The sequence below is a fragment of the Falco punctatus genome, assembly GCF_963210335.1.
Source record: "Falco punctatus genome assembly, chromosome: 2".
Lineage (NCBI taxonomy): Eukaryota > Metazoa > Chordata > Aves > Falconiformes > Falconidae > Falco > Falco punctatus.
The window spans coordinates 36847856-36864808 of NC_137581.1; positions in this window are offsets into that span (position 1 = coordinate 36847856).

A 16953-nucleotide genomic window follows, 5' to 3' on the forward strand; every position below is an offset into this window, starting at 1 on the left:
TCTCCTTCTCCGAAGATATTCAAAACCAGCATGGATGTAATCCTGTGCAATCTGCACTAGGTGAACCTGCTTTAGCAGGAGGGTTTAGACTAGATGATCTCCAGAGGTCCCTTCCAACCCTGATCTGACGTGCGGAATTAGACTCTATAACTCGAAAGTTATAAAGTAGGTATGTTTATTGCGCGCAGATGCACGGGGGATCGCTCCTCCACAAGCGTGCATACCCGAAGTGACGAACCATCTCACATTTATACAATGAAACAAATGAATATTCAATTAACGCCTATACATATTCGTTACCTAAACCCCGCTTCGTATGTTAATTAGCTTATCAGTCCGTTTCCTGGAATGTGGTGGTCCTGCAGGTTTGTAGGTGATTCATGTTCTTGTGACCATCTGATCTTCTTCAGCAAGGAAACTTAGCACTCCCTCCCTCTAGATAGCATTTGAATGTCTCTCATCTTCTCTCATTCTCTTTTAAATAGCCCCTTTTGTTAGAGAAAGAAGGGCAGGCGTCTCCTCAAAAACTGTAGTTGTCTCCTCAGAGCTGTGTGCCTATGTGATCAGACACCGCACCCATGACTAGTCACCATACCCACATTTCTGAGTAGACATATACAATCACAGTCGGTGTTAAGCGTCCCCATTTCACACTATTTCTCCATATCAGATCATTCTGTGATTCTGTGATTTGGCAGGATGAACATGATGTTTGGACTGTAGCTTCCAGAATTTGTCATTGCAACAAACAATTTAAGATGCATAAGGAGTACACATAGAACAGTGGTGCAAGTTTTCCATTCTGTAATAATTCAGTCTTTTTGCAAAAAAAGTCTTAACCTTCCAGAGGATGCTACCTCTTCCCTAAATATTGCTGACACAGCAGAAAACAGCTGGGATTTTCTGTAAATATAAAACTCAGGCAATTAACTCATGTACAACACACACGTCATCATATTCATTTGCCATTTTCATGGCGGCTTGTCCTTTCTACATTTTATTATTCATTTATGATAGCTATTATATGCCTTTCAGAGTATATCTGGCTCTCCTGAGGAATATTTTATGACTATAATAGGGCTCTTATGAGAAGACCCAATGATAGTTATTGTAGAAACTCTGTGAAATGCTACATTAGTGCAGAGATATGTTGGTAGTAAAATACCTGAACTTGTTTCAAAGTATCCCTTGATGGAAATTAAAAGACAGGGCTTCTTTTGGTGAGGTTCTGCATCTCCCCTAGCCCTGTCACCCCAGAGAACTGTGTAGTTCTGTTTGGGAGTGTAGTGTTCAGTGGTTGCAGCTGGTGCCTGAAAGAGACTGAAAAACCTTCCATTGGAAAAAAAAAAAAAACAACAACAAGGAGAGCTGGGAAAAAAAAAAAAAGAAAAAAAATTAAAAGGTATTTGCTGCAGCAGTAACACAGCAGATATAAAAATGGGAAGAAAACAGGTGAAAATAGAAGGCCTAAAAGTGCACCTTCTCATACTCAAAGACACCCATATTATCCTTTTCCTCTCTACCTCCTTCTATTTTTAAGAAGGAAGAGTGGTGTCTTGAAGTGAATCTGAATACTGTAGTTCTGCACCACCTTCTGAGAGGGAGACAATCTGGAAAAGAAAGAAATTGTGGGAGGAGGGAAAAGGGCATAGCTTTCACTGCCTTTTTTAAATTAGTGTCTGATTTCATTGATGTATCAATAAATAACCATGAAGCAAACTGCTGAATCATTTTTGTTTCATCCATGGCCACTAAAATATTTTCTATGTTTCTAACCCATTTTGGCCTCTCTGTATAAAGAACTAGCCATTTTAATTTAGAACTAGATTTTCTGGCATGTAAGTGGTTGTTACAGGAGCAAATATGCTATGCTGCCAGGAAAGTAATTTAGAGGAACATCTTGGGTGGAAAATGAAAGACCAGAATTTATCAGGCCAGAAAAATTAAAGACAAGAAAATGATCAATAAAGTGAGAAAATTAAAAGAAATATCAAAACAAAGGCTTGATGATACATGGATACGACATAAATATGAAACTTTCCAGTTTGGATGCAAATATTAACTTCACCTTATACAGAACATAAATTCCTGTGATGGGTTCGTGTCCTGTGAATGGAAGAAATAGATTCTATTATGCAGTCACATTATCACAGCTGCTTAAAACATTTGTTCCAGTGAAATCTGTGGTACAAGTTACACAATATCTTTATTATCTTTTCAGAACACTACCAGAACTCAGGTTTTCCTCAGTGTCTGAAAATTTTATTTATTTATGTTGGCTGAGCTTTAAGCAGTTTACAGAAGAAAGCTGTGCATTGTCTTAGAATGCATTTTAAATGCCATTTTGGACCATTCTAGCATTTATCTTGTGTAGTCCTTTGGCTATTTGAGGGAAGTTAAAGAGAAGTATTTGCAAAGACTAATCTTACAACAGGAAAGCTACTCTCCACAGGTATCTTCTTTAATCAAAGGAAAGGAACAGGTTCCACAAAAGAGATGTTTCATAACAAGAGGCTCTTAATCATCACTGAAGGTGTCCTCCTCCACTGAGAATGCCTAAGAAGATTCTCTGTCATAGGTAAATCAGTCCTTTTGACTAATCCTCCAAAGGCTTATCACACTTTATTACAAGAAGATCGTCTTTAAATATTTCTTGGCATGGAGTGTGTTTTAGTGTTTAGGGCTCTGCATTTCCATTGCTTTCTCCTTAGTGGCATATTTTCCTCTACTTCTTACTCCCAGTTACAGGTCACCGCTTTTATTAAAAGTATTAGTAAAAGATGTGGGGTTTTATACTAGGATGAGCATCGCACCACTGGAACAAAATATTATCCCCACTTTCCTGTGCCACTGTTCGTAAGCTTCCTGGAACAGGACTGCTTTTTGCTTCTGATTCTTAGGCAACCCAAAAGAAAAAAACACCGAACAAAAAAAAATATCCAAACCTAAATATATAATGACTTAGTAAATAAATTAATTGAAGTTTTAAATATTGTTAGTTTACTCTAGCAGAGGATCTGTCCCTGAGTATTTAAGTGTGGGATTAAGTGTAAATAAAACATATTGCACTATTGGAGTGTATGGTAATTGGGTTATTTTGTTTTCTGAATTCCCCGTCTTTTGCTTTTCTGGTTTACTTTAATTAACAAACAGCATGAAGCTTTTCAAACCTGTCCTTGATGTTCATTGAGGAAGAGGGAGAGAAAATGCCAAACTTTAACCTACAATTCATCACAAATAGTGAGATACCTTATAGGAGGTAGTAGGAAATAGATTCATTCACATTTAAATTAAGTGTTTCAAATAATGATTTAATTGAGAATTAATAAGCCAGTTATTGCAGGTTAATTAAATGTCACTTGATGATTAAAAACATATTATTTATTCAGATTAAGAACTATTAGGCAGTACTGTAGCCCCACACCCTGCTGTGACTTATTACTTTAAAAGGCTCTGTCAATGTATTTCCTGTTTTCAGGCTTGTTTTTAGTCTGTTGCTGTTTCCAACACCTTGAAACACTATGAGAAAATAACCCAAAATTCTTAGCATAATTGTTTTCCCCTAACATAGAGTATTTGCATATTTTTGGTATATGTGTTTCTAAAAGTTCAACTACAATAATTGTAAGGAAACCACCACTGAAATATTGCAAGTGATATACATATGCATGTTTATATAAAACAAAGAGAACATTGTCAAAGAGTGTGTACAAAATAACAGAAATTAAGAAAGTCAAATATTGCATCTGTAAGCTTCCAAAGAACTCCTTTGATTTACCTCATGGGCCATACCCTGATAATTTTCAGTAGGGCTGTACAGCCATATATGCTACCTGCATTTGGATGCAATGTGTGAATACTGCCTAGTGGTGGTCAGGAGTGGGTGCTGGAAAAATAAGCAGCACTAACTTTAGTCTGTCATCTGTATTACAATCTTTCTTTATCTACATATTCTTGTATGAAAGCTTTTTTTAACAGTGCCTTAATGCTTATGTTGTGATGCGTTGATAGGTTATTTAGAATTCCTTGCAGATGAAAGTTTACTACAAAGAGCAAACTTTTCATCCATATTAATGCACAGTTGGAGCACCATCTTTTCCTGTCGTAAATCCAAAATGACTTTAAAACAAAGCAACAGTACAAATCAGTTTTGCATGCACAGCAAGACAGCAGGGTCTGCCCACCTTAAGTTTGGACAAGAAACTGCAGCCTGGCAGGTAGCCCGTTACAGTTCTTTTGGAAAGATTGCACAACTTTAATGAGGTGAGGGAAGTGGCAGAGTCATGTTTGCATATACTGGGTGTTTCACATTTTTGCTGGTGATTCTCATCTTCCTCAATGAACTACCACTGTACAGAAATATACTACAGGACACAGACACTGAGTTTCCTCCCGCCTCCTCACAACACTTCTTGGTGTTGTTATAACACCTCTTTTTGCCTGAAGTAAAAGGTTTGCTTCTGTTTTTCCATACAAAACACTTATGAGAGGTTCCAGTACCAATACCTGCATATTTAAGTGACTTCTGGATCCCAATTTGATGTTAGGAGTTTAGCAACTGGGAAAGTATTTCTCTGTATTACTTTGAGAAAGCTAAAGCATATTACATGCTTTTGCTTTTTAGGGGTACCTTCATGGAGATCTAGAATTTCTGTGCAGCAGCCCATAAGAGAGCTTAAATACCAGGCAGCATCTCTCTTATAGTCAGCTTTCTTAACATACAATTGGCTTTATCCTGTTTTGACATGGAACACAGTTGCTTAGCCCAGTTTAAATTAAAAAGACTATGAAAATAGGAACCAATCAAAAGATTAATTCACTGTGATTTATACCAAAGTTCTTCACCCAAAGTGTGGCAGAGAAAAACATTTTATGGTTTACAACTGCATCCTATGGTCTACTACAGTTGGTTTACAACTATTGTGTAAAGCCATGTGTCAAAATCGTAAATCACAGTTTCTTTTCACAGTTATGAACGGCATTGCCATTCCTATTCTTTAGAATAAATAAATAAATAAATGTGTAAACCCACATCATCAAGGACAGTAGAAATGGCTTCATGTTGACTGGAAAACATTTCAGTTTTACACCAGTATGCACAGCTGTCATAACTTCTGAGAGGGCAATGAAACAAAGAATCAAGTCCCCTTCCAATCTTCTTAAGTCAAGGATGGTTTAATGACTAGCATTTTGCTGGCACCAGTAGGTTTAAAAAGAGTCCTCTTCACAGTATAGCAGTTGAGTTTAAAGTTATTTTACAGAAACAAAATCTTCCTAATTTATTTCAAGCATTAAGGAAAAGTCAAACTTACAAAGGGAAGTCTTGAGAAAAAAATCAATTACACTATCTTATGTTCCCTCAAACTCACTTTACTCTTTAATCTTGAAGAGGAGATGGTTAACAGGCTTTTTTTCACAGCAGTTGGGTGTATAAGTATTTTCTCCAGGGGTCAGGAAGGGTAGTCCTAAGCATAATAGGCAATAGAGAAAGTGTGAGCTACCATGCTGAACAAGACAGAGGACTTTTTCTTGAAAAAGTCAGCAAGAATAGAGGAGAATGTAGTGTCACTTATTTTGCTTTTCCTTCAGACTGCTCTAGTAGACAGTTTCAGCAACTTCTCAGGTCTCCAGAGGACTCAAGAAAGTGAGGTAGGACTGTGAGAGGATGCAAATGATATGTATCAATAGGTGTCAGAATCTTCATATTGTTTGAGTTAAACAGATGAAGATATTTTAATATAAGGGTATTTAAACATTAAAAGTATATCCATTTCTAGAAATAAAACACTGGATACTTTTATAGTGCCATTTGGTGTAGCTGTATGTGCCATACAGCTGTTGCGGATCTGATTCACATGTTCTTCAATTTTCCAAGACTCATTGCAAACAGTAAATTGCGTTCAGGTTTCCAGCAGCTTGGTATACCTCAAAGCATCCTCTGCAAACCTCAGCTTGTCCTGAAACTATCACAACACTACAATGAAGGAGCAATTAGTACACAGATCACTTGTAAAATGCATTCTCAGTTTTGTTAAAATGTCAGTGGATAAGGATGGGGATGGTGGTGGAAATGAAGGATATATGTATTCAAATAATTTAAAAGAGATTATCATATTTTTTCTGTACCACTTTGGATCCATAATATTAATGATTGAAATCAATGCTGTTTGAAAGCTATGAGATAGTATAAAGATAAAAATAGCTTTCAACCTTAAAGAAGCACATATTAAAATATACTAAAACATCCATACATTTATAACTATTTAATTCAAATAAAATGATTGAATTTTACACATATTATTCACTTTATGTTGCCTTATTATTTTACATTTCTCTTAGTACAAAAGATAATTACCAATCAGTCACTTAGATTTTAATTACTCCTATTTTCTTGTTTTTGTATACTTAAAAGAGATTCCAATATATTTAGTGTTTCCAACACTTACTGGAAGCAAATTACTGAATTCAAAGCAAACAATTCATGCAGGTTTAGAATTTTTTTAATAACATGTATGTATTGCTAACAGTTAATAAACAAAGGAGTAATTTTTATAGACTCCTGTAATTTCAAAAGTACCCCATTAAGCTGAATTCATAGGGTCTATTTTCTTTCCTTTCTTCTGATTTTTTTTTTTTTTTTTTTTTTTAATGGAAGTGTGTTTCCACAGCTTTCCCATTTTCTCAAATTGTGCTACAGCATAGCAAAATCAACCTAGTTAATTTTAAGAAATCTGTAACTTTTTCTTAAGTTGATTTTTTTTAAAGTACTAAGATGAAAAAAAAAGATGAAAATGAGAGAGAACTCCATGAGATACAGAACTAAAGAATTTTGGTCCCTGATAGGTATGACATGCTCGGCCATTTTCTTCATTAATGAACTCCAAGTATTTTGTGACTGCAGTAAATACTGTAGGTAGTGAAGCATCAGCTCTTCTTTGTATCAGTCAGTCTGCTGCTCCACCCTTTCTTGTTTTGGTGTTTCAGGTCGTAATGAAAATGAAGACTTGCATCATGCTACATACTAGGAACGGAATCACATCTGATGGGGAAGGTAAATCTCATGTTATGGAAGAAACAAAGCCATGGCAAAGTGTTGCATTCTTCTGCTTTATTGTGTTCCTTTTGAATATGAAGCCCTTCAAAATACACTCTTCCTCTTTCAGACATCCCATCCTCTCCAGTAAGAGATATATCACAGATGACCCACTCATATGTCACGTCAGGAGTGTGAAGCAGTCAAGAACTGGAATCAGCGCTACAGGGCTGCATCTATGTGAAATGCCATCCTTCTGCACGCTGCTGAGTGGGCTTGGAGACTTCACTGTGCTATAGCTGCACATGAAATACTCTGATTAGTGAACTGCAAAGATTAGAGGCAGATGGTCAGGAGCTGAGCATTTCATCTCACCACAAGAACAGAGAAGAATTTGAGAAGAACAAAATATCAAAAAATACAGGGAGCTTAATATACAGGAGATAAATGGGCTTTAGGGTCTGCAGGAGGCAAGAATGACAGGGAATTTGTAACCAGAGCATATGGAGGGAATCAGGAACTTGCAGGTAGGTCTGCTTTGCTTTCCTAAAAGATGAACAAACAAAGTGTGAGAATGTAGTTGGGGGGGGGGGGGGGATATTAAGAAGCATTTCACTTCAGTGGGAGAAAATGCAGAGGATGGATAATGGCTTTAGAAGACATGAAAACACTGTATGCAGGAAGGACAGGACTTCCCATAGAATGTATAGTTCCCTTTCCTGTAACCCTCGTCCTACAGAGATTTTGGCAGACTGCAGAAGCTGCATGAGGAATTAAGAAAATCCTGAGAGGCAAAGTCATGAATGCTTCAGTCACAGTCTCTCTTTTTCATGGCAGCCTATTTTTGTAAAATGGTAGGGCCATTCAAGGTGTTTGTGAAATGCAGTTGAAACTCACCACCAGGCTGCGCTTGGAGTAGAGTCATAGCCATAGCCGCATGGTGTCACCCTACAGGCCTTGTGTGTTAAAAAAACAAGATAAAGAGGAATGGATGAACTCCCAGCTCTCAAAGTAAATGTTATTCTATTATTATTATTACTACTACTATTACTACTATATTCAACAATAAGAAATTCTATGAGAGAGAACTACAGTATTTTTTTTTTAATTGGGAAAATAAAATTTAAATTTGCAACAAAAATCAAATTTTCTTTTTCAAATGTTTTCATCAAAATGTTTTATGTACAACAATATATGAAAAATTCTTTATTGGCAGGCACATTCTTCAGGGAGAATTTAATGGTTCCAGGCATATCTGTTAGCTCTAGTGGAAGTATTTCTATTAATATTTTGTTTGACATTTTGTGTAATGAATTTTTATGTAGATTTTTGTTTAAGTTTTGAACTATTTGAGTATTGTTATTTGGAACTGATTCATTAGAGAGGTTTAAATTCTCCACTAAGAACACTAGAACTGCCTATCAGTATTAAATTCCTACTTCACTGTTTTTCAGCTTAAGGATTCAAAATTGTTCCTGTCCTCCCATAATCATTAAGGTAGAATTGTAAAGTGTCCAATAGACCTATTGATCTGGAGTACAGCTCACACGAAGGCTGCATGGTCAAATAAAAATGTCCAAAGGAGGTGGCAATTCAAAAACCTTTGTTCAAAATGTTACTGTATTCCGACAAAAAGATCTGCTGCTAGCAAAATACTTTGACCCAGAGCAACAGATATTTTGCATATGTAGGCAAGAATACATTTTCTTTGTGAAGCAAATCCTGTGACCTGACTGATATCTTCCAGTACAAATCCGTCCTCTCATTTTCCTACTGACACAGTTTTGTTCTTGAGCTTAATTGAATCTCATGTCTGCAGCCTTGGCTGCTCTTCTGCTCCTTCAGACTTTTTTCCCCTGGCTCTAATTTTCTGTCTGCATATGTTTTCTCACAACTCTCTACACTTTCTCCTTCCCTGTGGCTCACCTTTTTCTCTCTGATATTCTCCTTCTTCTCCATCAGAGAAGTTCCCTTGCTGCTGTCCTTGAGTGCAGCAGCACACTACGGAGACCCCCTCTCACCCTAGGAGCACTTGACCGTACTAATTTTACTTGCAGTAACATTTCCATTCACAGAAGAGCAGTTACAATAACACCAAATTATTATTGCATATTTCAATGACCCCCCCTTTCATGAAGAATAAAAAATCACTGTACAATAAAAGTTCAGTGCTTTCTGGTTTTCTGGATGAAATATTTTAGTCTTTTAAAGCATTTGTCTTTAAAAATTTAATTTGATTTCATTTCAGACTTACAAATTCAAAATATGCTAAAAATCTAAATTTTTGTTCTTTAATTAGTTTGTTTTAAGCTAACAATAATGTTCCTCTTATTACTTATTAGCATATTTTTCAATAATAAAAAATAATAGTGTGGTTTAAAAGCAAAAGTTTACTTCTGATTTTTTGTCACAAAGGACAGAAACCTGAATACTCATGTGACAGATTTATGAGGGGAAGAAGGGAGGAAAAAAGGGGTCATTAACTTTTCTAATGATCTGTTTGTCATTCCTTTTCTGTGGCCAAGAAAAGCGTAACTTGCCAGCTCAGCTCCTGCCATACTTCTGCTAGTCTCAGCTGCCAGACTGAAGTTGACAGAAAGGATCTGTGCTGCTGTGCTATGAACATCAATAGCTCTAGTGCTATGGCGGGGTCTGGAAAATTAATTTAAAAAAAAAACAAAACAAAAACACCCAGCTGGAAAGTTATATGATCCAGGAGGGTCCCATGGGTAAAAAAATAAAGGGTAGAAAAGGGGATACTCCATTAACATAGGTCAACCATTGGAGGAAAATCATTTGCCTCCTTCAGCTGGACATCCATTGAGATCTTCATGTCAAAACTGAGACTACATTTTGTAGTGCTTTTTGATTTAAGGTCTTATTTATGCCTTTTTCCATATATGTATGTCACTGAGTTTGTTGTTCAGATTCACAGTGTCTGTTTGTCATCAGAAAATCCCTTGCTTTAGCCTTGGTAATTACAATCCTTCCCTGCTTATACCCAGAAAGGTATTTCAGAGATAATTTTGTCCTGTTCCTTTGCCCATGAAACCAAGCTCTTTCATGGTCTTTCCCTTTTCTATAACATTGTATGTAAAATATTTTGAATTCTAGACTTTATTTTCCAGGATTTCTACACCTTAATTTCATTCTAGCTTTCCAGTAGGTAACTTGAAATTTCGCTCCCTTACTTGGGTTTTTTTCTTCTTAACATATACAAAACTAAATCTTCATTCTTGCAGTTCTTTCTTCTAGTTCTTCATGATACCCTTGACAAACTTGACAATGGTCAAACAACTCTGAACAGTGCTTCAGTCTGATGAACAACACTATCATAGTTTTCCTGTATTTCCTTTGTATCTTTTGTGTTTCAGTGTCCCTTACCTTAGCCTTTGGTTTTAAATTTTCAGGGAAACAGTCCATCTATTCTGATTGAACAGTACCTCTAAGCAAAAATTCTGCACAAGGGCTCCCAGCTTGTGAATTAAGAGTGCTAGCAAAACAACAGCTTCAAGTCAGAATGAATAAATCTAACATGTGAGAGATTCTCCAAGGTATCTATCTTAATACTGCTTTTTTAATTAGTATCTTATAAAGTATATGACTTACATTGTGTTGGGCTAAAGACATCTGTATAACATCTTTGACCTAAAGTGTCATCAGGTTCTTGTTTAAGTTCCTTTCTATGCAAGGATGAAATTTTCATCATGTCCAACCATTCTAGCACTGTGGTTCAAGTAAATGACCAGTTGTCTTATCCCAAACTTCCTTGATGTATTTCCCTCTCTGCTGTTAGATCCTCAAAAACTATTCTTCAAATTTGCCTTGAAGGAACAGGATACAAAATATTTTAATGCCTCCATACAAATACATATACTGCTAGCAAATTATAACACTAATAATAGTGCTGGGTGTTTACAGCTCCAATCAGTGGCAGAGGGAGGAAATACCCTTGGGTAACATAAATATTCAAATAGAGAATCCCCTTACTTATGCATGCCTGCTAAATATTGTTAAGGAAAAGTAGGTTGCAAAAAGGCCTTTTTACCATATAGTTATAGCAGCCTGCACAAACCGGAAGACACTCTTCTATTTATGAGATGTCTGCCTATATTCTTCCCTCTCTCTTTCAGTATTTATTACATCTTATTTAAGTTTTCTGGTGTCACAGGCCCTTTTAGACCATCTTCTAGCTAAGGAAACTACTAGAGAAATGGTTTATTTTAGTTTTCCCCAGGCAGGTCTGACCTATTTTACCTCGTTACAGTGATGGAGGGTTTCCACATGTCTAAAATTCAGCTTCCAAGAGTTCTGTGTTAGAAACAGTGTGAAAGGTCCCCTTCACATTCCCTGTATGCACAAAGTGTAAGTCTGAATTCTAGCTAGTAATCAGCACAGGTTCTAGTCAGTTTATTTTCTGTTTAGTGTTTATTTAAAATTAAAATTATTTATTCTGTATCTATATGATGGAAAACATCTTCTGGCAAAATAGTCACTAGCAAACCTATAGGTACATGAGTCCTTAGCTTACATCTTCCCTTTCAAAAGCCTGTGCCACAGAGAAAAATTCTTTAGCTAAGGAAGTCATGTTCATTTTGTAGTTTTTTTTTGTTTTTCCTGTTTTTTATTTCCCCAAGTACCTGTAATTACTGCATGTTGGCTGATATACTCAATCTATTCAATGTGTTAACAGTTGCTTTATCTATCCTAATAGATAGAAGCTGATTTTGCACTATTTGAATTTTGCAAATTGATGCTGCCAGGATCTGCTTTACAAGTGCTATTGAACTTTCACTGGATGCGATAACTTAGATCTTTGTTAATTCCATAGAATAATTAAGATTCCCTGTAAGTGGAAACCTTGGACAGGTATGTGATGCTTAGCAGTACAAAAGCTGTTCAAGAATCATTATTATATCAATGCAGTACATTGATATAATTGTAAAACAGAATTATACCAGGTAAAAAATCAGTTATAAAAGAGTCTGAGCTGTTTCAGCAAGATGCATGCTGACCTCAGACTATAGCAAATAATCTGTTACTTACATGACATTTTCTTTCAGTGCAAATGTTTCACTTTGTGACCCATTTTTCCTACTTTATTAATTAACAAAAAAAAGTACAATATAGTATGTGAAAAAGAGCCAGTTTTTATGAATGTCACAGGCCCATTTCTTAGGCTGCTAGGGAAATTTTCCCTTTGGTGAGCTCATGTTCTGAAAACATTTCATGTTTCCATTTAATGACTTCATCCAATTGCTTTCTTTCAAAGTGCTATATACACTCCACCTACACTCTACCTAACCCCTACCTTAATTTATCTACCTTTACCTAACCTTTAACTGCCAGAAACTCATTAATCCCATACAGTCATACAACCTACCTAATTACTCTGACTATCTGGACATGCAGGTGCATAGATTTATTAGGTGTGTCCTTCTTCCCTAGGCAGCAATTTGAGCTATGCCCATACATGCTCACAGGTGGGAATGCACCTGCCACCTGCCTACCAATCTACTGAGATTCAAGATACCTATCGCCCTCTGTCTCTAGAGCTGTCTGCAAAGTCAGTGTATGGTCATGTCTAATACTAGCTTTCTTTGAGTTGGTAGACAGCTGTTGAAGATATTTACTCTTTCTATAACACTTCAGTTGTTTATGGTAGGGGAGACAGAACTGAAGTTACAGACACACTTTCTGTGGGATCTGGATGATCAATTTATGCTTAAACTTATAAATCAAAGTAGAAAAATACTGGTAATCCTCCCCCCTTACTTCTTCTTTCTTTCAATTTCCAGCAGTGAAAAGGGATTAATATTATTTTGTTTTCTTTATCTCTTTGTAGTTTATACGTTTTTTGAGATTACATTTTTTAATCAGAGGACACAGAATTTGAAGTAGAGACATAATGCAAATATTAAATGAAGACAATGGCATATTACTATTCATTTTCTAGTTTCAAATGCAAATCAGACTCCTATAAGCATAATACTACTTATGGAGCTTAAATGAGAGCAAAAGACAGATTCCTGTGAAAATACAGATATATATAATTTTTTTCCCCAGAAGTAGTCCATGTAGTATCTTGATTTTTATGGTATGCTTATTTGTCATAGGCTGCTTTTGAAACCAAGTTAGAGATGCTCTATATGCTCTTGCTTTAACCTGTGTAATCTTAGCACAGGCTAATGTGTATGATAGAGAACATGCTATAAATAAATGCAAAACACCGTGAAGCTGATAGATCTCTTTCTTATAGGAGTTCTTACTGTATTCCTATGATTCCAAAAATTACATTCTTGTTAAAACAGAAAGAAAATATATAGTCTTGGTAAGACAATGATTTTTAGTGCATGTTTAAATGTGTGTGTAGGGGATACTAAGAAAAATGGGTGGATATAAATTTAGGTCATAGTATTTAAAGTTATAGAGGGATTTAAAATATTTTTAAATGTAATGACATTCACATCTGAGATTCAGTTCTGAAATTTTGTTTCAATGAAGTTAAAATCTTCCTGAAGTTCAGCAGTCTTAACATTTGAAGTTTCCAACAGGCAAAGAACTGTCAGACAGTTAGTTCAGTTCTTTAGTTAGCAGGGAATTAAGTTCCAAAATATAAACCACACAACATATCGGATATACAATTGCAAGCATGGGAACTAGAATAAAGCTATATGAATTACAAGTGAAAAAGTACAATGTGTTTCTAATATCCCATAGCAAGGAGTTTTATTTAGACAGCAACATGCTGAAAATCAGCTTCCTAAAGCAGGTGTCATGAAACTTTTGTTGATGATTTCAGATAGAATTCTGGAATGCAAAAGGTCAAAGAATCCAAAAGGTCTCATAATTTCTCATACATAATTGAGAATTTCTTGGGGTTGATGTAAATTGATCAACAAAGATTAAATATAATATGGTCAATACATTTTGATTGATTATGATTCAGGGAGCTGTACCCTGCCCTAGCAGTCATACATCTCAGAACACTACACTATTTCTAGTGAAGAGACATACTATCAAATAGATCAAAATACATGCATTAGGAACAGGCAAAAAATAAGGACAAAATGAAAATCTTAACAAGTAAAATAAAGGAAACCCCTTGTCTAGCTGCTTACATTTACTAATAAAGAAAATACTTTCTAATACTTCTAGAAAGTAGATTTACATTGAAAAAAACATTGTAACTGTAAGAGCATATTTCAAAATTTAGTATGCTTTTAGTCTTTATTTATAGACCTATAATATTAATAATGAATAATACAGCATACTTTTAGAAGTATATAGATGTGGTCTAACTATGGTCTCAGTAGTCCAATGCTGAACTAATATATTTTTTTTACCTTCTATTCAGTGTTCATTCATCAAAATTTTGCTGTTCTTTCCAGAGGAGGTTACTTTAACTGTTTAGGGACGAGTTTGGTAAAAGCTAGCTATTTTGTGATATTTTCATTCAATCCATTATCTGTTCAAAGGAACAGGAAAGCAAAACAAGGATTAATTCTCAGCAATGAAAATGTAAAGAAGTGAAGTGGAACCCTGAGAGGCAGATAGGTTAGAAAGCTTTTAAATGATCTTATGATCTTCCCATGTAAACCTCCCCAACCGGTATCTGTTTGACTTAGATTGTTAACAATACACACAACCTTTCAGTCACGGGTTCCCTGCAGTGTAGATAAAGTGATACTTTCTGTCAGAATAAAAACTAGAGTTTGTTAGAATAGTAAATAGTAGTGAAGCTTTGGACTCAGAAGTCACTTCCTCGCATGGAAACACAGAACAATAAACACAGATTTGAGACAATAAATGAAGGACTGATTATATATTCCTGATTCAAAAAAATCTCCTGTTGTATTCACCGAGATTATTCCCTCAAACATGAGTTCAAGATCAGGACATTTTCTAGTCAGTTCTTACTTTTTGCAGGACTACAGTGGTGCTAAGTAGGGGCAATCATTTAAGAAAAAAAACCTCAGCAAATGATAAGGTCCCTTGAGAAAATGAAGCGCTTTTTCCCCCCCCCCTTACCCTTTTTTCTTTTTTTCTCCTTTACAACAGGATGCTCTGGTCAGGCAGATCTCAGATAAACCTTGGCTAAGTTTTAAATCTGTGGATGTTCTGAAAACAGCCTTGAAAACTATCAAGTGCGTGTTTTTCAAATTCATATGAGAAAATTCATTCTCAATTTCTCTGTCACTTGACTGGGCCGTGGGTGTTCTCTGCTTGCAGAAGTCATCAATAAAGAAGGCACATCATAAAACACTTATGTGATACCCTCTGTTATTTTGTGTTTAGGTCTAGACTGTACAATCAGAGGGTATGAATGCAACTTTTAAAGGCATTCATTAAATTTGAAAACTTTTTTATATTGACATAAGTCAGCTGCTCACTGGTCAATTCAGCTTGTCTCCACATGAGACCATTTAAGTTTTGTTGAAGAAAATTATTTCCTTCCAATATTAATTATGAACTTAAACTAATGTATAGTAAAGAACTAAGATCAAATCACCTATTTTAATTTATGCCAGGTGGGCTGCATAAGGTTCACTTCCTTCTCCAGTTGTGTCAGTCTAACATGGCTGGCACTCTACGCTGATGAGGTATTATGACAACATTAAACTCATCAGGTAGAGATCCATGAAGAGGATTTACATCCTTTGTTCAACTTCCCTTGTTACTTTAATTAATTTGATATGCTTAGTTTACCATTTTAACATATATAGTTTTCACTTAAGAGTCGTGAACAGCTCAGTGTCCAAGTGGAGAGCAGTGATGAGTAGTGTCCTTCAGGGGTCTGTACTGGGACCAGTGCTGTTAGCAACATATTTGTCAGCGACATGGACAGTGGGATTGAATGCACCCTCAGGAATTCTGCCTACGACACCAAACTGTGTGGTGTAGTCAACGCACTGGAGGGAAGGAATGCCATCCAGAGAGACCTTGACAGGCTTAAGAGGTGGGCCCGTGCACACCTCATGAGGTTCAACAAGGCCAAGTGCAAGGTCCTGCACCTGGGTCAGGGGAATCCCCAGTGCCACTACAGGTTGGGCAGATTGATTGAGAGTAGCCCTGAAGAGAAGGACTTGGGGCGCCGGTGCATGAAAAGCTCAACGTTGCCTGGCAATGTGTGGTCAGAACCCGGAAAGCCAACCATGTACTGGGCTACATCAAAAGAATTGTGGCCAGGAGGTCAAAGGAGGTGATTCTCTCCCTCTACTCAGCTCTCGTGATACCCTACCTGGAGTGTCCAGCTCAGGTCCCCAATATAAGAAGGAGATGGACCTGTTGGAGTAAGTTCAGAGGAGGCTCACAAAGATGAGCAGGGGGCTGAAGAACTTCTCCTATGAAAACAGACTGAGGGAGTTGGTGTTCAGCCTGAAAAAGAGAATGCTCCAGTGAGACCTTATAGTAGCCTTCCAGTACCTAAAGGGGGCTTATAAAAATGACGGAGACAGACTTTTTAGTGAGACCTGTAGCAATAAGACAAGGGTTCATAATTTTAAAAAGGGTAGCTTGAGATTAGATGTAAGGAAGAAATTCTTTACTGAGGGTGGTGAGGCACTGGAACAGGTTGCCCAGAGAAGTTGTGGTTGACCCATCCCTGGAAGGCTGGATGGGGCTTTGAGCAACCTTCTTTACTGGAAGGTGTCCCTGCCCATGGGTGTGTGTGTGTGTTTGGAACTAGATGATCTTTAAAGTCCCTTCCAATGCAAACCATTCTAAGATTCTATGATTTTATGATTTATTATCAAATGCTATCTTCTGAAGACAGGATATTTTTATGGTCTTGACTGTGTGTGAATAGAGATACGCATTTGCTTGTCCAGTAAACTGTATCATAATAATACATTGCACATGTGTTCTTTAAGTTGGTATAGGAACTAGTACTTTCTAATTTCTCAAGAAATGTTGTTGTC